This window comes from Cryptomeria japonica, chromosome 11 (genome assembly GCF_030272615.1).
Source record: "Cryptomeria japonica chromosome 11, Sugi_1.0, whole genome shotgun sequence".
Lineage (NCBI taxonomy): Eukaryota > Viridiplantae > Streptophyta > Pinopsida > Cupressales > Cupressaceae > Cryptomeria > Cryptomeria japonica.
The window spans coordinates 231,296,141-231,320,969 of NC_081415.1; positions in this window are offsets into that span (position 1 = coordinate 231,296,141).

The following is a 24,829-nucleotide window of genomic DNA, read 5'->3' on the forward strand; positions in this document are numbered from 1 at the left end:
ACTTCAGTCAATCTGTGACCTGTAAACCATCTTCTGCAAAATACCAATAGTCTAAAGACTATTCATTCAATAATACACAATATCGGTTGGAACAATTACCGGTTGACCATAACTCATACATCGAGAAAGTGTGTGTCCATCAATGACAATCAAAACATCATCAAAATGCCAATAGTAAATTCACCTCCTTGATCTGATCTTAAACATTTTATTTTCTTGTCGGTTTCATTCTCTACAAGTGCCTTGAATAATTTTAATTTCCCAAAAGCTTCTGATTTCTCCCTAAGAAAAGTAACCCAACACATTCTAGAATAATCATCAATGATTAGCATAAAGTATCTATCTCCCTGTAGACTTCTTGTTCTTGTCGGACCACATAAGTCATTATGAATTAAATCAAGAACATCAATGGTTTTCTCAGAAATACTTTTGAAAGTTGTCTTAACTTGCTTTCCCATTTGACATTCCTTACATACCAGATTATGAGGTTTTACAATCTTAGGTAAATCCCTCACTACCTTAGATGAAATAATCTTCACAATGAAATCAAAATTTACATGACCAAGTCTTTTATGCCATAACCAACTTTCATCAATATGTGCAATCAAGCATGTCTTTTCAATGTTATTCAAATGAAAGATATTACCTCTAGTCTGACTACCGGTTGCAATTTCTAAACCAAATCTATTCATGATTTTGAATTTACCATTTTTGAATTGTAATTGAAATCCTTTTTCAACTAATTGACCAACACTCAAAAGATTGTGATTCAAACCATCAACATAATAAACATTGTCAGTATTGTGCTTACCATCAAAAGATATAGTGTTTTTTCCTCTGATCAAACAAGCTTTGTCATCTCCAAATCTTACTAGACCTCCATTGTATTCTTGAAAAAGATAAGAATTTACTTGTATCACTAGTCATATGATGTGAACATCCATAATCTATAATCCATTCATCCTTTTCTTCTATTTTAGGTGCCAAGGCTTGTTCTACTGGTGGAACAATAGGTGTCGGTTGATCTTCTGTTATTGCAACAAAATCCCATCCATTGTCTCCTGGTTCTTCATCAGAATCATTAGTAACTCCTTCATCCGCATAGTAACATGATTTGTCTCTATTCTTCTTAAATATGTATCTCTGATATTCAAGGTTAGGCTTATATGTTCTTTTAGCTTCTTCTCTCAATCTTGCATGTCTCTCTGGGTATCTAGATGCCATATGACCAATTTTATTGCAGTTAAAACATTTAAAAGGTTCTTTACCTTCATACTTACTTCCAATAGGACCTTTAGGCATTTTCCTTGCAAATAGTGCTTCAAGCTCTTCAAGTTCTTCATTTTCCCTCCTGATGTCTACAATTTCTCTTGCATAAAGTGTTTTCCAATCAAATTTATCAGCTGATGATGAAGATGCTACAGATGATGATGCTTTGAAAGCTAAATTTGTCTTAATTGTAGCAACAAGACCAAATTCCTCAAGCTCAAATGCTAAAAAATTTCCAACCAAGGTATCTCTAGACACTGATGTATTACGCATAGTTCTTAACTCATTTATAGTAGTTACTTTCATTTTGTATGTCGGTGTCAATGCTCTTAAAACTTTAGAAACAATTTCATCTTCACTTAAGGAACCTCCACAACATTGTATTCCTAAAACAATTTCATTAACCCTTTCCATAAAAGAAAAAATTCTTTCATCTTCTTCCATTTTCAAATTTTCATACCTGACCCGGAAGCATTCCAGTTTTGCAATTTTGACAGTGGTATCTCCTTCATTCAATATTTCCAACTTGTCCCAAATAGCTTTAGCATTAGATCGGTCTGATAATCCCATGATTTGATGATCTGACAAGGTGCTCAAGAGTGCTTCTCTTGCTTTGCAATCATTCTCTTGATCCTTAGCCAATGTAGGTGGATTAGGTTGACCTGGTGTAGGACCAACATAACCATTCTTTGTAACATCCCATATGTCTCTTCCAATGCAATTTGAATGTGTCTCCATTTTGATCTTACATATACCATAGTTAGTTCCATCAAGTTTCTGACTGTCCTTCTTGAAATAGTTAGTTGTCATAGAATCTCCTCAAGTTGTTAAACTTTTGCAAAAGAGGACTTTTCTCTGATACCAATTGTTAGGACCCAGAGGCAACTAAGAGGGGGGGTTGAATCAGTTTCCTAATAATTTTATCTCAAATACAACTTAACCAAACTTGATACTTAATACCGGTAAACCAAACTTAATGTCGATAAACAAATTAATAGTACAGGTGAAAATTAATGCATGAAACAGAAAGAGAAACAATATCCACAACACATAACACAAAGATTTGTACGTGGAAACCCTGTAAGGGGAAAAACCACAGTGGGAAACCTTACCCACAATCAGATGATACTACTACAAATAGTATGTGTTTACAAATGGGGTATGCACATGTAGAAAGGCCAGTTGCTTAGAGCTCACTACTCAATCACAAAATAGGAGTAACACTGACTACAATTGGATGATTAAATCCAATGATGATGTACTGTTCAAAGTAGCATCTCCAATGCTGGATTCAGTACCGGTTAAGCTCTGCTTGTCTTCTTCAAACCTTTATTGAATCTTCAAATGATGTCTACGTGAGTAGCTCTGCTTATATTCACATATACCGAATATCACAATCTTAAAATACCTTATTACCTACCACCTCTATATGAATCTCACAATTGAGATCTTACATATATACCAAAACCTAAGACCAAATTTGTAGGTCAACTTCCTAAGAATAATACAAGAAAATCAATTACAACAAGTCAAGATGTGATGCATCATGTCTGCTCAACAACAATATTAATGAATTAAACCATCTCCATAATGTGTCATGCTGATCTGGAATAGATAATGCTTGTCGGTCCATAACCTAGACCAATTTGCCGGTAATAGAAAATATTTCAACCCAGTTAGACCAATATCCAAATCTCCAAAACCAAGTGTCCAAACCATGTCTTTGACATAACCAAGTGATCTCCAGATGATAACAAGTCATGCTTAGTGCCAGTGAACAATATAACCTATCGGTGAACTAAATACCGGTGACTGTGCATAAGTCACTAAACTTGTCGATAAACATAATCAAAGATCTCCAGAAGGATAAGTGTTGATAAGAGTTTACATCAATAACAAAACCAATGCAACATATCCATAATACCAACAGATAATTGGAATGGTGGTTCTGTCCAGTTTAGTGACAACTCCTCTATCAAGTTTAAGGGTAAGGGTCGTGGTACATTTAATATTGATGGAAAGTGTAATACCCTAAAAATGGTCATCCAAAACCATGGGCCCCTAATCTCGACTAATGTGCTTAAATTTAATAAAATTCATCAAGGTCCTGAAAAAATAATCAATTTAAATAAATCATGAGAGCCTGGTTAATTAATTCCTAAGCTATAAAAATGCAACATGGCAATTACATTTAATTAAATTCTTATTTAATTAATTGATCAGATTCAAAATTCAAAATTCAAAATAGAAAATCTTTTTAAAATCAAATATCTTATTTATTTAATTAAATATATTTTGCATATTTAATAAATAAATAAAAAAGGAAACAAATCAAGAAAGAGGAATTAATTTGAAAAATAAATTGGAAATTATGAGCACAAAAATTCAAAAAAGGAAACAAATCGACTGAACTCAAAAAAAATGGAAAGAATCTAAGTTGCTAATTTGAACTCAATCTTATCTCTCCAAAATGGAATTAAATTATCCAATCAAAATATTTCACCTGGATTGTGATTCCTTTGAATCAATCTCTACTGTTCATTAAAGATCAATCCTGACCTATGGTCTCCCTCTTGATTTTCCTATACAGACTCTCATTCTTCAATCAACATCTGATAATTTTACATCATTATTATGCTAATATTGTGTTGCGGGCTATCGAGGAAATTTTGAAGAAGCTTTGCCTAGTTAATTCATCAATCAACTTTGTTTTCATTTAGCTTTCATTTAATCTTAGACTCATTTTGACTTCTAGTTCATTATCTTAGATTCATTTCTCTTATCTAGATTCAATTTCTTGCATATGATCTAGCTTAGCTTCATTTAGAGCTTTGATCATTTAACTTGATAATCTCATTTCACTTAATCAAATAATATTGCATTCAATCTTGTTTAACTATTAATCTTGCATTCGCCTAGTTGCATGCATTTAAAAATCATCTGTTTGAGTATAGTCTAGTCCCTGGATAACTTAGCAATCTGAGAGAAATCCACACTTGTACTTTCTAGGAGGCAATAAGTTGACTTGTAATGGATTTCATTTTTTTGTTTTTGATTAACTAACCCATGCAAATAATAGTTTATTGAAGTGTTTGTACCTTTGTAGGTTCCCCAAATTTCACACACACATTTTTGGCACCCACCATAGGGCTCAGACCCATGACTATAAGATTTCTAATGTTGTTTTAATAGATTTGATTTTTGGTTTTTATCACTAATAAACATGTGTTAAATTTGCAAATAAAAATATATATTTTTTGCTTGTTCTTCTGTGATAGTCAAAAATGGTCTCTGTTTGAAGGGCATAACTTTTTATTGAACTGTTGGATATAATCCAATTTTTGATATGTTGTTTAAAACCAAGTTTCCAGTATTTTTAATGGAGAGATTTTCCTAATGTTTTCGGGGTTGAAAGTTATGAATGACAGAGTACAGTACTATAATTTTACTTGTTCTCATGTGACAATCAAAAATGGTCTATGTTTGGAGGGTATAACTTTTTATTCCACTCTCAGATTTGAACTAATTTTTTATATGTTGTTTCCAACCAAGTTTTCTACATTTTCACTGAAGCGATTTACTTAATTGTGTTTGGTTGGAAAGTTATGAATGATAGCGTGAAGTACTATAAAAACTGTCACAACTAGATAGTCATAAAGAATGGAAATTCTTGTTAGATTAGTTTAATTTACAGTTTGCATGCTAGAATTTTCTTTTGATGATTTTTTTTAAAGTTATTTTGGCAACTAATTTTGGGCTTTTAATTTTTGTAGGTTTGCTTGGAAAATAATTCAATCATTAAATATACGCTTGCCAAAGATTATAAACTCGAACTACTGATATCTTTGTTTCGCAGGTTGCCTTGGGAGATACAAACAAACATTTTGTCTTCTTAATATTTTTAGGAACACTTCAATTTCTATAAGGGAAAGAAATTTGTTTTATGTGTTTTTGGGGAAAAATATAGAGTACGAGAGTATTCTCTTGTCCATTCGAACAATCAAAAATCTAGACCTTGAGGTTTTTTCTATTAGAGTTTGAAATTTGTTGATACCTTTTAGAGGGTGTGCCTCTCAAGAAGCCTCTAAGGCTCGATGAGAGGGAATGACTCAAATGAATCCGCCCAAAGCCAGGAATCCAACTCACTATAATAAAATGCTTCTGAGGTGAAAGTCCTAAGAGACGGAATAATTGATGGCACTACTTCATTTATGAGGAGTGTCTCATGTTGAGCATCTTGTAGGGCCTCGTATTCTAAATCATGCTTGTGTGACTACATGGTTTCAACATCCTGCTAGGTTTTGTATCTAAATCACGCTTGCATGAGATTCAGATGGTTTTTCCGAACAGAACCCTTACTACAAACTTTAGGTTAGAATCTACCTGACTCACCTTTAAAAGGAGGATAATATTTGTGCAACGGGATAGTTGGTTTCTCCCCCCCAAGATTACTCGCCATATCATGCCCCTATTAGCATTTGGAGTTGGCTAATATAGCATTGCGAATATATTGCATGAGACTCAATGAATGTATTCTGATTAGTTATTCGATGTGTGCATAGGTTGTGGGCAAAGGTTTTCCTTCTCAGCCAACTTCCATAGGGTTAGTGTGTTGTGCTTGTTATCATTTTACACCTACTATTTGTTGTGATTTTCATCCCATAAAACAATTGAAACAAAACCTCAAGACAATCAGAAACTTCAAACTGAAACTGAAAGATAAACTGAAAACCAAGTCAGTGATCAAAACTCTTCCTATGTCCATTTTCGAGTCGTATGAGTCATCATCATCCTTCATAGTTTGTCGTCTGCACATAGGCAACAACTATTTGCATTTCTCATTTAGAAACCCTTGGATTGTCATCTAAACATTGAAATTTTCTCATACGATTCATTTCTTAGAAGTCTATCAAAGTTGCTAAAAATAAGGCTTTCGACAATGATGTTTGATCAGTCCTAAAATGTAAACAATAAGCTTTTTCTTGGTTTTCTAAACCTAAGCATAAAGACACCTTGGTTGTGTACCTTCTGCAACTGTGTTGCATGATTTTGTTGGTTACCTCTTAGCTAGCTCAATTAACCTAATCTGATCAACCAATTTGTTTTCCAAACTTCACTCTCGAGTATTAATTAGGCTACTTAGCCTCGACTCAAAATCAGAGTCAGTGTATCTCACTTGCATAAGTTTGAACATAAACCTCTGGCCTCAACGAACAACTAGCTTTGATGTCACCTTGACATCTGTAACACTTCTCACTATCAACTATAAATGGATACCTTAGCTTCAATTCTCATGGCTACCTTGGATCAAATCATTCAAGATATCAAGAAAGAAATATATGACATGAAAATCCAAGAAAATAAATCAATGACTCCATTTGAAAAACAAATGCATGATATCAAGAATGTGAACTTCAAGGAATGCTAAAATGACTATATGATTTGTCAATCAAAAGCCAACAAATAATTGACAATCAAAATCCAAATATCAAACAAGCTCACAAGATAGCTTCACCAAGACATAAAGACATTTCCTCCAAATATCCTCTAGATAGATAGTTTACGCTTTTGGGGAAATCTATTGAGTCAACTTTGAAGGAGCTTCTTGAGCATAATCTTATCATATTTCCTAAAAACACCACATGGGATGTGGATTTTTGTGTAAGTGTTGTACATATCATAGACAAAACAAACATAAGAATTCAAATTAAATGGAATTAAAACATAAGATTCAAGATCTCATTGATAATGGTGTCATTGAAATTGAAGATCCTAATGACTCACCTAAAGTAAAAGAAGGAACTACTTCTAAGCATGATCAAAATCATGAACCTATGTCTAGAAAGGCTCCATATGTGGCCTTCATCCCTTCCATGGTTCCTTCATCTCCTAAAACTTCTCAGTAACAATCCATACCATCTCCTTCAAACAATGAAACTTCTCATGTTTACCTTCAAGGGCTATCTCCTATATAAATCCAAGTTAATGCCAATATTGATACAATTTCCTCTAAAGATTTTAAAATCCCAGATCTTGTGCCATAATGCACTCCAATTCCAAACATACCCACTTCAGAGAGTCCCACTCAAAATGCTTCCCCATCATGCCAAAATATGGAGACATTCCAAGAATCCCCTACGCCTATGCAAAATCCTATCCCTTCCTTAGAAGTGGTTCCATGTCAAGAGGATAATTTGAAGAATGAAGAAATGAGTCCTATCATAAATCAAGATCAAGACACCAAAACTCCTCAATCCCATCAAATTATTGAAAAAGAACCTATTTCACTGGAATCCCATGATGATCCCCTTATACCCTTCCATTTCTTCCAAGATGATCCCTTTCCATTTCAAGAGCAAAGCATCCTTCCAAATCCCTTTCCTAATCCACTTCCTATGTTGGATCATGATATACCTTCCATTCTTTTCGATGATTTCATTGAAAGTCGAGAGTATAGCACCTTTAAATAGGAATCCATTGATCTTCCTCCTTGTCAAGATCAAAGTATCCCTTCACTTTTAGATCCACCTGTTGGCATTTGCATGAAGATTGCATTGATGATATGTTATGTTGTCATTGATGTCAATTAACCGGTAATGTTATTTTTGCAATGATGTCTTGTAACCGGTAGAAAGAGCTAAGTGAAAGGAAACTCTAACCGGTAGGTAAGTTTGTGAAGTGAACCGGTATTGCTAAGTTTGAAGAGTTGAACCGATAAACCCTACCTATTGTTTTGATAAACCCTAACTGATTAAGTTTGGTAAATTTGTTATATTGGTTTATGATCTGGAAATGAGCAGAAATGATTATGACACGTATGCAAAATGTATGAAGAGAGTTTCAAAGAGTTTTGGTGCGTTGAGTTAAATCTTTTTGTCTAGGGAATGAAAAAGTATATTGCATGTAATTCAAAGCGCATGATGAGTTACTAAGTTTGATGAAGCGGTGATCAAGGAGCAGTTGAGGCTTTCTTAAATGATGTGTAGAGATTATTATGTAATCCAACAGTCACACCTAAACCAACTTGTTTGTAATCTCTATGAGAATTAAGTTTTTGTTGGGTTACCAACCTAATTGATTTGTATATAAGGTCGATGAGTTGTTTTAGTTTATGTGTTGGCAAAGTTGAAGTGACTGTGTGATTTCCGAAATGGATGATGTATCTGCAGTTTGAGTAAAGGCATATATGAGCATGAAAATGATCTGAACAAGCAAGTGAAGTGTTATTCAAACATATCAGCAAACTCCTGTTGTTTTATAACAATTACAATAGTTAAATCTCCTAACTGGGTAAGCTCTAACAAGCTTGGTGTTATTCAAATCCTCTAACAAGGTGATGCATTAGCTTGGATTCTAAATCCTTTGCAAAGATTACTCCTCACGGGGTATTGCTTCTAACAAGGCATTATAGTCAATCCCTTAACTGGGTGGTCCCTAACAGGATCTGTTCTTAACAGGATTTTTTATAAAAACTTTAACAAGCTTGGCTCCTAACAAGGTGAACTTCAAAAGAGTTTAGATAGTTATCTTGTGAGTCACATCTCACCATGGTTTTTCCCATTTGGGTTTCCACCTCAAAAATATTGTGTCAAATGGTGAATGTTTTTGTGGTTATGTTTCTATGATTGAATTGCTTAACTACTTATTTCACTTTGATAAGTTATGGTAACCGGTAACAACAATATGAAATGAAGTTTCACTTATGTCAGTAAAAGTATTTGGAAGTTTGTGAGTTACAAGATGTTTACTGTTATCTGTTGTAACTGTCAACCAGTTTATCTTCATAGTTTAATTCTGACAGAGATAATGCATTGATAGTTCTAAGTTTACTTGAGAAGTTATTTCTAAGATTGGTGAAGTTAATATTAGTTTTTCTATCTATTGATTCACCCCCCCCCCCCTCTTAGTAGTTGACCGGATCCTTTTCTATTCATCATACCATCAATTGGTATCAAATCTCTTCTCAGGTCCTCTAAGGTCTAAGCCTAACAGATTGAGGTAATGATCTTGTAGATCGTGATAAAGAAGGAAGGTTTGAAGTTTAATAGAGAGAACTATAAGATATGGAGTGACATAATGAAAATTTACATCAAGAGTCTTGGAAATCAATACTGGGAACATGTTAATAGGCAATATGTTGCACCTAGTGGGACTATGACTGATGATCAGAAGAAAGAGCAACAAGAAAACAACCTAGCACTAGAGGCTATTATTAGTTCTTTGTTTGATGTTGAATTTGTTGATGTTCATGGTTTGGAGACTGCACATGAGGTATGGAATAAACTTGAAGAGATTTATAGTGGTGATGAACATGTGAAGATTGCCAAGGAAGAGAGTCTAAGAGGGAAGTTTGATGACATGTGGATGGCTGAAGGTGAGAATATCCAGCAGTATGGTCAGAGGATAAAAGAGATAGTGGGAGAGATCAAGAGTGTTGGTGGTAAAATGGATGATGCCACAATAGTTAGTAAGGTGTTGAGAACCCTGCTATCGGTCTATGCTATCCGAGTTGTAGTCATTTAGGAGTTGAAATCTATCGACAAAACTAAGGTAACCCTTGACTCCATCATTGGTAAGGTTTCTGCTTTTGAACTAAATGGCTATGATGGTAGTATTCATAAATTTGAATCAGCATTTAGAGATTTTGTTTCTAACCCATCTATGAGTAAAATCATATATGTTAGTCACTATCATGAATCTAGATCTAGCAGAGAAATTGCTAAGAAGACAATTTAGTCAAGCTTGAAGCATTGTTGGCTAAGCGGTTGCCCAGAGGTACCAGCAAATATAGAGGTAAATTACCTTTGAAATGTTTTGCTCGCAACAAGATTGGACACATAGCTGCTAACTATCCTAATGGTGATAATGAGTACAAGCGAGACAAGTTCAAGAAGTACAAAAGAAAAGGCAAAAGAGATTATCTTATTGCAGTTGATGGCAGTGTCACTGATGAGGAATTTGATGGTGGTTCTAATGAAGACATTGTGTTTGTAGCCATTAAAAAGGATACATCTAATGAGAAAGATTTAGTTTCTCGCATGGATAATTCTAATGACTGGATCATTGATAGTGGTGTTAGGATAACCGGTGAACAACTGAGAGGGGGGGTGAAACAGTTAATAGATTATATCAATTAATCCACTTTACAACCTTAAACCGAAGCACATGAACATTAAATACAAAAATAGCAAAAATAGATACCGGTAAACAATGCAACACATAATCAATCGAACAAATAATCAACACAATGCAACCATACCACATAACACCATGATTTGTACGTGGAAAACCAGGTAAAGGGAAAAACCATGGTGGGAATCCTACCCACAGTCAGATGATACTTCTATAGAAAGTATGTGATACAATGAGGGGACTGCACATGCAGGAAGGCACACTGCCTAGAGCGCACTCCTCATTACAAAAGAGTCTCACTGACTACAGAGAGGTTAAAACCACCTCAAGATAATTGGACAACAATCCAATAGAATGAATTGCCAGAGATGGCATCTACCATGCCTGAATGATATTACGTTATTCACTTCAATGATCGACCAAATCCTCTACCTGAATGATATTACGTTATTCACACATTACATTCCCATACCTTGTCTATTACACTTATCTACAATGAGATCTTCCATTGATTTATACAAACCCTAAGGCCTAAACCAATTAGGTCGGCCACCTAAAAGATATTACAATAATATTATTACATGCATCCATATTACAATGATATTCCATGTCGGCTTTAGACCAAAATAATATTAACTAATCCATAAAACATCTTGATAACGTGTAGAGAACATGTTAACATAATACCAATCCATAACCTAGATAGGCACCGCACCTATTCGGGGTTCACCATGCCAAAGTGATGTCTGCACCTAGTTGAAGCATGATCAAAGATCACCTTCTGCATCCTAGAAACCACACAAACACCACTTATGTATCCTGTCAAAGATTTCCACTAAAAGCTTTGTCGGTAAAACCTTAAACCTATGTTGGTAAGGGTTTACTAAAGTGTATGATAGAATCTGATCACCAAGTCAATACCAGCTGACCAAGACATACTCCATAAGCATGTAACACATAGAACCAAACATAATCCATTGACCCAAACATGTCGGAAGTGTCCAACATATAGTCTCTTCTCCCGGTAACACTAGATCTTCTGTCGGTAACCAAAACTTGTCTACCGATAACCAACCATAACAGGTAGTGTTGACATCAATGACAAAACATCAATGCAACACATAATGAATCCTTCCTATTGCTAACAATCTCCCCCTTTGGCATTGATGGCAACACAAGATGTGAAAAACATCTAAGTACCAAAAAATGCCAAACAAGTCTCTGCCAATGGAAGACAACTAACAAACTCCCCCTTTGAATAATATCTTTGTATAGCTCTGGAAAACAACTCCTTAAGTTTTATTTTTCACATCAATATCTCTCCCCCTTTGACATCAATGCCAAAGATATGACATAGATATCAAAATTTTGTGAACCTCAAAGCTTACTACTCCCCCTGAGTAGTAGCAACACTACATCAATCTGGAGCAAAGGATAAAGTTGTTGATCCATACCGGAATGATGTACTACATAATCAGCTAAGTCTCTATTGGAGGGGTAGATACCCCTAACCTATCTCTTAAATATTCAAATGATTCTTTAGACAATGGTTTAGTGAATATATCTGCAATCTTCTCTTTAGTGTTCACATAAACCAATTTGACTTCCTTTTCTTCTACCTTGTCCTTAAGAAAGTTATACTTTATTGATATGAGCTTGGTCTTAGAGTGAAATATCAGATTCTTAGACATGTCAATAGTTGCAGAGTTATCACAGTAGATAAATACTGGTTCACTATAATTTACCTTGATATCCTTCAACATTTGCTTCATTCATAGAACTTGTGTACAATTAGTTGTTGTTGCAACATATTCAGCTTCTACAGTAGATAAAGAAATGCATGACTGTTTTTTGTTGATCCATGAAACTAGTTTCTTTCCAAGAAAGAAAGCTCCACCAGAATTTCTCTTCCTATCCTCGGTATCTCCTACCCAATTTGAATTTGTATATGCACATAAAGTGAAGTTATCATATCTAGAATACCATAAGCCATATTCAGTTGTACCTTGCAAATATCGAAATATCCTCTTTACTGCACATTCATGATTTTCTTTAGGATTAATTTGATATCTTGAAACAATACTCATTGCATTCATAATATCTGGTCTAATCTAAGTTAGATATAATAAGCCACCAATCATAGACTTATACCTTGTTGAATTTACCGGTGTAGATGTATCTTTGATAGATAATTTCTCACTTGTCACCATAGGAGTACTTACCGGTTTGGAATTATCCATACCAAACTTCTTCAATAATTCTCTTTGATACTTTGTTTGAAAGATAAAGATGCCTCTATCAGTTTGATTAATCTACAAACCTAAGAAAAATTTCATTTCACCAATCATGGAAATTTCAAATTCATTCTTCATGTTGTTACCAAATTCCATGCACAATTTATCTTCTCCTCAAAAAATGATATCATCAACAAATACTTCAATAATCATAATATCATCATCAATGATCTTGTAATATAAATTATTGTCAGCACTTCCTTTAGTAAAACAAAGCTTCAAAAGATATTTATCCAACCTTGTATACCAAGCTCTAGGAGCTTGTTTCAATCCATGTAATGCTTTCTTTAACCTACAAACCATATCGTTATCATCTGTCAATGAAAAACCATTAGGTTGCTCAATGTATACCTCTTGTTCAATTTAACCATTCAAAAATGCACATTTGACATCCATTTGATAGACCTTATAGTTCTTATATGTTGCATAGGCAAGAAATAGTCTAACAGCTTCACTTCTAGCTACGGGTGCAAATATCTCACCATAATTAATTCCTTCCTTTTGAGAATATCATTTAAAAACTAGTCTAGCCTCATTTCTTATAGCTTGACCATCCTCATTTAGTTTAGTTCTAAAAATGCATTTAGTTCCAATAAAATTCTTATTTTTAGGTCTAGGAACTAAAGTCCAAGTTTCATTCTTCTCTATCTGATATAATCCATCTTCCATAGCCTTTAACCAATGTTTATCTTTACAAGATTCAATAATAGATGTCATTTCAGCTTGAGAAATAAGACATACCTCTTCATTCACCAGTCTTCTTCTTGTCATAACTCCCTTGTCCCTATCTCCAATGATTTGATCTTCAGAATGATTTAATCTTACATACCTTGGAGTCTTCTGATCTTCAAGTTCACTGACGTGATCATCAGTCACAGTTGATTTTTTAGACTGTGTCAGTGTAACTGTCTCAGTGTCCTATACCGGTCGAGGTATTGTCAGTTCAGTTATGATAATTTCCACTGTCAGTTCCCTATCATATGATATAGATTGATTTCTGTATTGTTCATCCACTTTCACATTTGCACTTTCTACAATTTTCTACAATCTTTTGTTATAACATCTATATGCTTTTCTTCGATTAGAATATCCAAGAAATACTCCTTCATCACATCTAGGATCAAAATTCCCAATTGAATCATCCCTTTTGATATAACATTTACTTTGAAATATTAAACAGTAGGTGTATGTTCAAACCATTATTCATAAGGAGTCTTACCGGTTTCACCTTTGATATGAACTCTATTGAATGTGTAGATTGTTGTACTCACTGCTTCTCTCTAGTAGATGTGAGGCAATTTAGTGTCCATCATCATGGTCCTTGTTGCATCCAAAATGGTTTTGTTCTTTCTTTCCACTACTCCATTCTGCTGAGGAGTCCTAGGTGCAGATAATTGTCTCCTAATTCCATTTGTCTCACAATAACTATTAAATTCATGAGAAGTGAACTCACGCCTTGATCTGATCTTAGACATTTGATTTTCAGTCCAGTTTTAGTTTCTACTTTTGCTTTAAAGATCTTTAATTTCTAAAAAGCTTCAGACTTCTCCCTAAGAAAAGTCACCCACATCATTCTAGAATAATCATCAATTATTAGCATGAAGTATCTATCACCTTGAAAGCTTCTAGTTCTTGTTGGACCACATAAGTCAGTATGAATCAAATCAAGAACATCATTAGATTTATCTTGTATGCTCTTAAAAGTAGTTCTAACTTGCTTTCCCAATTGACATTCCTTACATACCGGATTATGAGGCTTCATAGTCTTAGGTATATCTCTAACTGACTTTGTTGAACTGATCTTGACAATGCAATCAAAATTAACATGACACAACCTTTTATGCCATAACCAACTCTCATCAATATGAGCAATCAAACATGTCTTATTACTAAGGTTTAGGTGAAAGATATTACCTCGAGTCTGAGTACCAATAGAAATCTCCAAACCAATCTTGTTAATGATTTTGCATTTTCTATCCTTGAATTGAAGTTGGAATCCCTTGTCCACCAATTGAACAACACTCAAAATATTATGCTTTAAACCTTCTACATAATAGACATTGTCAGTATTATGCTTACCATCCAAAGAAATAGTGCCTCTACCTTGATCATACATGCTTTGCCATCTCCAAATCTTACTTGACCGCCATTGTATTCATGTAGGGACAAAAAATTTCTTTTATCTATAGTAATATGATGTGAGAATCCACTATCAATTACCCACTCATCCTTGTCTTCAACTTTTGCTGCCAGGGCCTTTTCTTCATTCTTGATAGCCAGTTCTAGTTCATCTTCCTTTAGGGCATAGAACACCCATTCCTTTCCATTTCCATATCCACTAGCAGATTCTTCTGTCGGTTCATCCTCAGAGTCATCAATTACTCCTTCCTCATCTTCTATATAGCATTGTTTGTTTCTCTTGAATTTATATCTACTTTGATTAGGCTTGAATTATTTCTTAACTCTTTCTTCAAATCTTACATTCCTTTCAGGACATCTAGATGCAAAATGACCAATCTTATTACATGTAAAACATTTAAAAGGTGCTTTTCCTTCATACTTACTTCTCGTCGGTCCTTTAGGTACTCTTCTAGCAAATAAGGCTTCAAGTTGCTCAAATTCTTCATCCTCTTTCCTCATATCTTCCAGTTCTTTTGCATATAGGGCTTTCCAATCATTCTTGTCGCTAGATGATGATGACGATGATGATGATGCATGAAAAGCAGGTTCAGATTTTGCAGCTCCAGACGGTCCAAATTCTTCAAGCTCAAAAGCAAATAACTTCCCAATCAAAATGTCTTTGTTAACTGAGGTGTTTTCCATTGTTCTCAATTCATTAATTGCAGTTGCCTTCATATTGTAAGCCAGTGGAAGGGCTCTCAAGACTTTGGAAACTATTTCATCTTCACTCAGAGATCCTCCACAACATTGAATTCCTGTGACAATCTCATTTACTCTTTCCATGAATGTATCAATTATTTCATTGTCATCCATCTTCAGGTTCTCATATCTCACCTGGTAACCATCAAGTTTAGCAATTTTAATAGTAGGCTCACCTTCATTCAAAGTTTTCAATTTATCTCGCATAACCTTTGTAGATGATTTATCAATCAATCCTATGATCTGCTAATCAGTAAGTGCACACAAGAGAGCTTCTCTAGCTCTACAATCATTCTCAATATTTTTTATCCATGTGTGTAGGAGCAGGATTGCCAGATGTTAGATCATAAGGTGTGTATCCTTCCTCAATGATCTCCCAAATATCCTTGACAAGACATCTAAGATGAGTTTCCTTTTAGATTTTCCATATACCATAATTTGTTCCATCAAGCTTAGGGATTTCTCTTCTGAAAATTATTGTCGATGGATTAGTTGACATAGGATCTACCTCAAGTGGTTGAGCTTCTGCAAAAGAGGACCAAAGCTTTGATACCAATATTAGGATAACTGGTGAACAACTAAGAGGAGGGGGGTGAATCAGTTGTTAATAGATTATATCAATTAATCCACTTTACAACCTTAAACCGGAGCACATAAACATTAAACACCAAAATAGTAGAAACAAATATCGTTAAACAATGCAACAAATAATAAATCAAATAGATAATTAACTGTTGAAATGTGGTGACTGATCAACAAAGTATTGTACACTCAGCACGTATCCTCGCCGGGGTCCAGGGCCGGGCCGGGCCGGGCCTCGGGCAGGGATTCGGGGGCGGCAGCCCCCGAGAAAAAAAAATTTGCCATTTTTTGTTGATGAAAATCGACATTGTAATAAAACCCTAAAAAAGGCCGACTTTGTTTGTTGCCCTAAAAACGCATGTTATAAGCGGTTGGGATGCTTAAGGCATTGTAAGGTTGATGTACTATTTTTGCTGGATAATAAGAAAGATTGGACGGCTGTTTATGGTGGACGTAACCCATTCTGGGTGAACCACGTTAAATATCTATGTTATCTGTGTCCTGTTTTATTTCTTTATCTTTTGTATTTAAATCTGCATATAATTGTTAGTTCATATTTGCTTCGGATCTGCTTGAAACCCTAACAATTGGTATTAGAGCGAGGTTTTCTGTAAATTGGCAGGACTTTCAGATTTGAGTGGGAGCAATGGAGGATTCCAAATTCAAGGTCGAAAAGTTTAACGGCCAGAATTATCAATTATGGAAAATGCAGATGGAGGATTACCTGTATCAAAAGGATTTGTGGCGGCCATTGGAAGGAAAGGCAAAGAAACCGACCACAATATCAGATGAAGAGTGAGACATTTTAGATAGAAAGGCACTGGGATCCATTCGATTGTGCCTTGCGTCATCTGTAGCATTCAATATAACAGAAGCAAAAATGACTGTAGATTTGATGGCAACATTGGCTAAGCTGTATGAGAAACCCTCGGCTTCAAATAAGGTATTTCTTATGAAGTGTTTGTTTAATTTGAAAATGAGTGAGGGAGGATCTGTAGCGGAGTACTTAAATGAATTTAATACAATTACCAGTCAATTGTCTTCGGTAAAAATTACCTTTGTAGAAGAGGTTAGGGCTCTCTTGATTTTATGTTCTTTGCCAAAAAGCTGGAATAGCTTGGTTATGGCTGTAAGTAACTCTGTCTCTGGTAAAAATACTTTGGTATTTGATGATATTGTTGGTGTTATCCTAAGCGAGGAAATGCGAAGGAAAAGCACAGGTGAGACTCCAACATCATCGGGTACTGTTTTGAATGTGGAGAACAGAGGAAGATCAAAGAAAAGAGGAAAAGGCCCTGGGAATGAGAAGTCACAAGGGAAGTCAAAGAAAGGACTCTCTCAATCTAGAGGAAAGAAAGATTGCTGGTACTACGGAAAGCCTGGTCATCTAAAGAAAGACTGTTGGTCTCGAAAAAACAAAGGAGACAAAAATGAAAATGACAGTAAGGAAGCTAATATTGCAAGTAATACTTTACAAGATGCTTTAATCTTATGTTTGGATAATGTTAATGATTCCTGGGTAATAGATTCTGGGGCTTCATTTCATGCTACACCCCATAGAAAATATTTTCTAGATTATGTTCAAGGTGATTTTGGACAGGTATATTTGGGTGATGATGAGCCCTGTCAAATTGTTGGAAAAGGAAAGATAAAGATCAAGTTGCAGAATGGTAATGACTGGTTTCTGTAGGAGGTAAGACATGTTCCTAATTTAAGAAGAAATTTAATTTCTGCAGGGCAACTAGGTAGTGAAGGTTGCATAGTTACCTTCTCAGACAGTATGTGGAAGGTCACTAAAGGATCATTAGTAGTAGCTAAAGGTGCGAAGGTAGGCAAATTATATCTGTGTACTGGTAACACTTACTCTACCTTAGCTGCTACAGATAAAGTTACTGCAGGGACAACAACAATAAATGTTGCAAGAACATATCCGATAATGTGGCACCATAGGCTTGGGCACATGAGTGAGAAAGGGATGAAAATCCTTCACTCCAAAAATCTATTGCCAAGACCAAAGAAGATTGATTTAGAGTTCTGTGAAAACTGTGTTTATGGTAAACAGAAAAGAGTCAGATTTCTCAAGGTTGGGAAAGAGAAGAAGAGTGAGAAGTTAGAGCTTGTACATTCAGATGTATGGGGACCGGCTCAGGTATCATCTCTTGGTGGCTCTTGTTATTATGTTATTTTTATTGATGACTCAACCAAAAAAACATGGGTATATTTCCTAAAACAAAAATCAAATGTTTTTGAAACTTTTAAGAAATGGAAAGCTTTGGTTGAGAATGAGACAGGAAAAAAGTTGAAGTGTCTCAGATCAGATAATGGAGGTGAGTATTGCAGCAAAGCATTTGAAGATTATTGTTCCTTAAATGGGATTCGAAAGCAGAAGATAGTTCCAGGAACTCCACAAGAAAATGGTGTGTCAGAGAGAATGAATAGGACCATCATGGAATGTGCGAGGAGCATGAGATTGCATGCTGGATTGCCCTTACATTTTTGGGCAGATGTTGTACATACTGCTATCTATTTGATAAATAGAGGACCTTCAACCCCTTTGGATGGTGGTATTCCAGAGGAGGCATGGACTGGTAAAAAGGTAAATTATTCTTTTCTAAAAACTTTTGGTTGCGAAGCTTTTGTCCATGTTGATAAAGAAAACAGAACCAAGCTTGATGCTAAATCTCAGAAATGTGCCTTCATTGGATATGGGATAGATGAATATGGCTATCGGTTATGGGATTTTGAAAATAAGAAAATAATTAGAAGTAGAGATGTTATATTCAATGAGAAGGTTATGTATAAAGAACAGATGTAGGAAAAGAAGCATGAATGGGACAAACAAGAATATGTGGTGTTGGATGAGATTCCTGAAAATGAAATGCCACAGGTACCTGATGCTCAGCAACAACAAATTGTCCCACAAACTCTTGCAAGTGTTAGACGTTCTACGAGGACAAGTAGACCCCCTAAAAGATTTTCTCCTTCTTTGTATTCTATTTTATTAACAAATTCTGGTGAACCAGAAGAATATGAAGAAACAATGCAGGTGGATGCCAAACAACAGTGGCAGCTAGGCATGAAAGAGGAGATGGACTCCCTAATGAAAAATAAGACTTGGGACTTAGTTCCTTTACCTGCAGAAAAAAGAGCCTTGCCTAACAAATGGGTTTATCGACTGAAGGAGGAGGAAGGAGGTCAGAAAAGATATAAGGCCAGACTTGTGGTAAAAGGTTTTGCATAGAAAAAGGGTATAGATTATGATGAAATATTTTCTCCAGTTGTAAAATGACTTCAATTAGAACTGTACTTAGTCTTGTGGCTGCAGATGATTTACATCTTGAACAATTAGATGTCAAAATAGCTTTTCTCCATGGAGATTTGGAGGAGGAAATTTACATGTTGCAACCACAGGGATATGAGGTCAAAGGTAAGGAGAACTTGGTGTGCAGGTTGAAGAAAAGTTTGTATGGCCTAAAGCAAGCACCCAGACAATGGTATTTAAAATTTGATAGTTTCATGGCTGAACACGGTTATCATAGATGTCACTCTGATCATTGTGTATACTTTAAGAGATTTGATAATGGCAGTTATATTATCCTGTTGCTTTATGTTGATGACATGCTTGTTGCTGGGTCTAACATGCAACATATAAATGATCTTAAATAGAAATTAGCCAGGTCATTTGCTATGAAGGATTTGGGTGCAGCTAAGCAAATTCTTGGTATGAGGATTACACAGGATAGGAAAAATAGAACCTTAAATTTGTCCCAAAGTGAGTATATAAAGAAGGTGTTGAAAAGATTTAACATGCAGGATGCAAAAGCAGTTAGTACACCTTTGGCTAGTCATTTCAAATTGACTAAGGAGATGTGTCCATAGGCACAGGAAGAGGTTAATAAAATGTCTAACATCCCGTATTCATCAGCTGTTGGCAGTCTAATGTATGCAATGGTATGCACAAGGCCAGATATTGCACATGCAATGGGAGTTGTGAGCAGGTTTATGAGTAATCCGGGTATGGAACATTGGAATGCTGTGAAATGGATTCTTCGGTATTTGAAAGGAACTACTACGAAGGCATTATGTTTCAAAGGATCTAATACTGCTCTAAGTGGATTTGTTGACTCTGATCTGGCGGGTGATATTGATTCACGGAGGAGTACTACAGGGTATGTTTTTACTATAGGGGGAACTGCAGTCAGTTGGATTTCTAGGCTGCAAAAGGTTGTTGCACTTTCAACCACTGAAGCTGAGTATGTTGCTGCTACAGAAGCCAGCAAAGAGATGATTTGGTTGCAATGTTTTCTGAAGGAATTGGGTCAGACACAAGAGGATAGCCCATTGTATACTAATAGCCAGAGTGCCATTCATCTTGCGAAGAACTCTGCTTTTCATTCAAGGACAAAGCACATTCAGCTCAGGTACCACTTCATCCGAACTATTTTGGAGGAGGGTCAATTACGGCTTGAGAAGATTCACACAAGTGAGAATCTTGCCGATATGTTCACAAAGGCAGTTCCACAGGAGAAGCTGATTTCTTCATCAGTTTCTGTTGGTCTTCTTGATTAATAATTGTGGAATTTATATCAGTCAAGTCCTAGTGTTTTATTCAGCGGATGTTGCATGTACAGTGGTGTCGTGTAGTATCAGTCTCCAAGTGGGAGATTGTTCGGTGTGGAGCCTGATCAGTCTCCAAGTGGGAGATTGTTGAATTGTGGCGACTAATCAACAAAGTACTGTACACTTAGCATGTATCCTCGTCGGGGTCCAGGGCCGGGCTGGGCCAGGCCCTAGGCAGGGGTTCGGGGGCGGCAGCCCCCGAGAAAAAAAATTTTGCCATTTTTTGTTGATGAAAACCGACATTGTAATAAAACCCTAAAAAAGGCCGACTTTGTTTGTTGCCCTAAAAATGCATGTTATAAGCGGCTGGGATGCTTAAGGCATTGTAAGGTTGATGTACTGTTTTTGCTGGATAATAAGAAAGATTGGACGGTTGTGTATGGTGGACGTAACCCATTCTGGGTGAACCACGTTAAATATCTGTGTTATCTGTGTCCTATTTTTATTTCTTTATCTTTTGTATTTAAATCTGCATATAATTGTTAGTTCATATTTGGTTCGGATCTGCTTGAAACCCTAACATTAACACAATGCAATCATACCACATAACACCATGATTTGTATGTGGAAAACTCGGTAAAAGGAAAAACCATGATGGGAAGCCTAGCCACAGTCAAATGATACTTCTATAGAAAGTATGTGATACAATGAAGGGCCTGCACATACAGGAAGGCACACTGTCTAGAGCGCACTGCTCATTACAAAAGAGTCTCACTGACTACAAAGAGGTTAAAACCACCTCGAGATAATTGGACAACAATCCAATAGAATGAACTGCCAGAGATAGCATCTACCATGTCTGATCACAGTCCTAGTTAGGCTCAATACCGGAGGCCTTTGACCTCTTACATAAACCCAATTTGATCTTCAATGACCAACCAAATCCTCTACCTGAATGATATTATTTTATTCGCACATTACATTCCCATGTCTTGTCTATTACACTTATCTACATGAGATCTTTCATTGATTTATACAAACCCTAAGGCCTAAACCAATTAGGTTAGCCACCTAAAAGATATTACAATAAGAGCATTACATACATCCATATTACAATGATATGTCATGTCGGCTTTAGACCAAAACAATATTAACCAATACATAAAACATCCTGGTAACATGTAGAGAGCATGTTAACATGATACCGGTCCATAACCTAGATAGGCACCAGACCTATTCGGGATTCACCATGCCAAAGAGATGTATCCACCTATTTGAAGCATGATCAGAGATCATCTTCTGCATCCTATAAACCACACCAACACCACTTATGTATCCTATCAAATATTTTCAATAAAATCTCTACTAGTAAGGATTTACTAGAGTATATGATAGTATCTGATCGCCAAGTCAATACCATCTGATCAAGACATGCTCCAGAAGCATGTAACACATAGAACCAAATATAATCCATTGACCCAAAGATGTCAGAAGTGTCCAACAAATAGTCTCTTCTACCGGTAACACTAGATCTTTTGCCGGTAACCAAAACCTGTTTATCGATAACCAACCATAACAGCTAGTGTTGACATCAATGACAAAACATCAATGCAACACATAATCAATCCTTCCATATTTCTAACAAGTGGTTGTTCACATCACATGATCGGTGACCGGAGCAAATTTCTTTCTTTGAAGGAATTTTATGGCGGAGTTGTAAGATTTGGTAATGACTCACCCTACATGGTTAAAGGTAAGGGAATTTGATGCAGAGCATCATGAAAAACCAACCAAGAACCCCAAATCAACCATGAAGTTTCAATCCTAGGGTGCTCAATGACCAAAAATAATCATCAATCTGCAACCTTGATATGTTTGAGGCATCTAAAAATATTACTATCAACCAACCAATCCAATAGCAAATCTTTCATATCATTTTATAACCCTTTAAATATTAATCAAGACCCAAACAATGCATTATGTTGTCCCAATTAATGAAAGTGTGATAGACCCGTACTCTGTTATTAATAACTTTCAAACCTGACAATATTGTGAAGATCACTTCAGTACAGCTATAGAAAAATAGGTTTCTAAAACCATATCCATAATTTATAACAATCCAACGGTGGAGTTAAGAGTTATGGTCTCTTCACCGATACTGTTTTAACTGTTACAAAAAAACAAGAAATCTGCATTCCCAATCCACCTAAGGCATCAAATATCTCATAAAATATTTAACCAATGACATTTAAACTGAATTCATTTTAAAGATAATTAAACCCTCTAGCAAACAAAAAAATTACAACAATTTCCAATGGTGCAATCAAAATATTTTAGTGAAACTCTCCACAAACCCCAATTTGGAGGGTTTTATGACAGTTTTCACAAAACATGCATAACTTGCTTCAAAGTGATTGAAATTAAATGAAACCAAAGGGAAAACAAATTTAACTCATGCCATTATCATATCCAATATATTTTCAATGGAGAAAAATCATTTTTCATAAAGAAAAACATGAATGATCAGACTACAATACCCAGAAAACAATGTGGAATGTGTAAAAACTTTAAATGTTATTCATTTCTTTCCTCCAATAATACACACCCCCATTGGATTCAACCAAAGGATGGATTTTATAACCTCCACACATCCATATGGAAGTTACAACTTCCCAAGACCAATTACATCCTTGGTTTACAACTTTTAGAACATGGTTTGTTGCTTGACAACACTTTACTTTATTGACAACTTTCACATTTTAGAAAAAATGACCTCTAAACTTCACTTAGACACTTTGAACACCTTATAATGACTCAAAAAACATTTTACATCATTGTTACCCTTTCATGGCTCTTTTACACAAGATTGACCTCCTTGACCATATTAGGACCCAAATACTCAACTTGAGCAACTTGTTACAAATGAGTGGCATTGCCTTACAAAATGACTTATCATGCCTTGAATTACTTCCAAATGACCTTAAAGACAATCATAGACTCAAAATATTATGAAATTAATCATGACATAACTGGTTACAAGGTGCTCCTGCACCAAAACTATTTCTCTTAATGGAAATAGTAGTGCAAATGATGTCTATTGGATTGAAGGTCTAAAGCACAATCTTTTGAGTGTTACCCAACTCAATGATAGAGGATATCCATTTGAGTTTAAAAATGGTATGTGCAAAAATTTGTGGGAGAAAAGGTGAACTAATTACAACAGGCAAATAGACTAAAGGTAACATGTTTCACCTGAATCCTAAAGTCAACAACTGTTTAATTGCTAAAATAGATGATAGTTGTCTTTGGCATAGGATATTTTATCATATAAACTTTGATAACATTATTAAAGTGAGTAAGTCCAAGTCAGTGAGAGGTTTGCCTTAGTTGGACAAACTGGTTAATCCCCTATGTAAGGAATGTCAATTGGGAAAGATGACATCCTCAACTTTCAAGAGCAAATCTTTTTCAGCAGAGCATCTGTTAGATTTGGTTCATACAGACCTATGTGGACCAATAAGGACTAAAAGTATTCACGATGATAAATATTTCATGATCTTCACTGATGATTGCCCAAGGATGATGTGGGTCACATTATTGAAAGATAAAACAAAGGAATTTGGTAAGTTCAAGGCATTCAGGGCCTTAGCTGAAAAGGAGAGTGGAAAGAAGATCTAGTGTTTGAGGACTGATCAAAGTGGAGAATTCATATCTGAAGAATTCACTAGATATTGTGAAGAGAATGGTATCAAATGGTAGCTTTCTGCACCAAGGACACCACAATAGAATGGTATTGCAAAGAAAAACAACTGGTCAGTTGTTGAAGCTGCTAGGATGATGTTGATATAAGGAGGTGTAGCAAAGACTTTCTTGAGAGAAGTTGTCAGCACAGTTGTCTACATAATGAACACGATTTTGGTAAAAAAAAAAAAAGGTAAGGACAAGACCTCTTATGAATATTTTTATGGTAGATCACCTAATGTTAATTACTTTAAGATATTTCGTAGCAAATGTTTTATTAAGAGAGGTGACTATATTAGAAAGTTTGAGGGTAAAAGTGATGAAGGTATATTTCTTGGTTATTCCACCAAGAGTAAGGCCTACAAATTTTT